This window comes from Orycteropus afer, unplaced genomic scaffold (assembly GCF_000298275.1).
Source record: "Orycteropus afer afer isolate SDZICR_OR568_19922 unplaced genomic scaffold, OryAfe1.0 scaffold00015, whole genome shotgun sequence".
In the NCBI taxonomy this organism is placed as follows: domain Eukaryota; kingdom Metazoa; phylum Chordata; class Mammalia; order Tubulidentata; family Orycteropodidae; genus Orycteropus; species Orycteropus afer.
Window position 1 is genome coordinate 10,936,580 of NW_006921602.1, and position 2,171 is coordinate 10,938,750.

Sequence of the window (2,171 nt, forward strand, 5' to 3'; positions counted from 1 at the left end):
AACAACAACAACAGTAATTATCAATGTACTTTTTTTTCTTTAAATTTTTATTGTGATTTGGGTGAAAGTTTACAGAGCAAATTCACTTTCCATACAGCAGCTCACATATACTTTGTTTCATGACATTGACTACAATTTCCCACAATGCAACAGCTCCCCTCCCACTTTTTCCCCACCACCTCTTCCCTGTGTCTTTCCCTCCATGCACTACTGCCCACCCCTCCCAGCACACAGTACAAGTTTAAAATAGCAAAAATTTAAGTGTTTTTCTCCTTATTTTCCAAAAACGTGTAGATATTTATTTACAAAATTATTTGAAAACTTTTCTTCAGGCACTAAATCTTGCCATTAATTAGCCACCATCAGTGTAGTAGGAGTTTCTGTTACCGAGTTTATTTATATAAATTTTATTTATTTATATAAATAAAATTGTGATTTGGGTGAAAGTTTACAGAGCAAATTCACTTTCCATATAGCAGTTCACACACACCATGTCTCATGACATTGACTACAATTTACCCCAATGCAACAGCTCCCCTCCCACTTCCTCCAGATAGTCATTACTTCCCTGTGTCCATGCACTCCTGCACCCTGAACTGTCTGTCTCCTTGTGCATATAAACATTATCAATGTAGCTTGATGTCATGTTTGGTCAACTTCAGACTGTAGAAGCTGGTAAAGATTAATTTTTCCATCTTTGGCTTTACTGATTGGTGCTTAAATTTGAAGGCATATGGATATCCCATTACTGACAGCACTGCATTTCAGGTTGTTGTTATGTGCCAGTGGAGTCAGACCCGACTCATAACGACCTCTCCTTGGGTTTCCGAGGCAGTATTACTACAGTAGATTGCCCAACCTTCCTTCCGAGGAGTGGCTGGTGGATCTGAACCGCCAGGCTTCTGATTAGCAGTCAAGTGCTTTAGACTGCGTTTCAGGACAGATCTTGAAATGTTCTTTCTGAGGATGAATGTGACATCAAGTCCTTTTCAATTTGTCATTTCAATACCAGTTCCCTTGAGCTCACTAGTGTCGAGAGTATGAATCTTTCTGCATTCAGCTCCCAGTTTCACTTTTACTGGGTTGGTACATTCTTACCATCATTTCTTTAAAAAAAAAATAACAAAAAGCAAACTCACTGCTATCCAGTCGGATCCGACTCATGGCGACCCCTGCTTGGGATTTCAAAGTGGTATCACTCCCGAAGTAGATTGTCCAATCTTACTTCAGAGAAACGGCTAGTGGGATTGAACCACGAGCCTTCTGGTTAGCAAACAATGCCGGAAATACACGTTGTCGCTAGAAGTCCCTGCCGTCGTTCGAAGCCAATCAATTAACCTTCTGAAGCACAGAACGTAGTACAAATCGCGTGTTTTACTAATTGGCAACCACCAGAACATACTTTTCCTAAATATGAAGTCTTTTGTTTAACACCGCTAAGTAGCCTTGCCAAAACAAGGCCTCAAAAAATTGGTTTAAGACTCAGAGTTGTTCCTCTCCACGGAAATCTTTAGTAAAAGGCGAAAGATTTATACGATCTGAAGAGAAACCAGAGTATGCTTAGTCGCACCGTAACGCACGACTCGGGTAACAGAAACTCCTACTACAGTGATGGTGGCTAATTAATGGCAAGACTTAGTGCCTGAAGAAAAGTTTTCAAAGAATTTTGTAAATAAAAATCTACACATTTTTGGAAAATAAGGAGAAAAACACTTAAATTTTTGCTATTTTAAACTTGTACTGTGTGCAGGGCATTGTGGGTATGCAAATAATTCTGAGTCTCCACCCCTTCAGTTCCGGAAATATCTTAGTATTCGCACTATGCCCCTGGATCACCACGAGGGGGCGAGATGGAGGCTTGCCTGGTTGAGATCCAAACCCTGTCCACGTCAGAGACTGGGCTTTATGTTTTGTATACAGTACGGTGTTTGTATGTCTGAACGTTATTTTTTAATTTGTTAGTTCACTGGAAAAGAAAAAATTGTGAAGAGATGAACGATACAGAATTCCGAATCGTGGTTCCTTTCTCAGGTGGGGCAATGAGTCATGTGACTGGGAAAATTTTGAGAACATCCATTTTCTTAAGTTGCGTCGTGTCCCGCGAGTGTTTATTATTCTTTTAAGCCGTTTGCCTACGGGATATATGATCTTGAATATTCTGCATTTTGGTT

General features: G+C 40.0%; 1 non-coding gene across 1 annotated transcript; it reads right to left on the reverse strand.

Annotated features, from left to right (window-relative positions):
* Positions 1 to 1,442: 1,442 nt before the first annotated feature.
* On the reverse strand, positions 1,443 to 1,558 carry LOC122151890. The gene has a single exon (XR_006164328.1). It is a non-coding gene; the product is annotated as a U5 spliceosomal RNA (small nuclear RNA).
* Between the last annotated feature and the right edge of the window lie 613 nt (positions 1,559 to 2,171).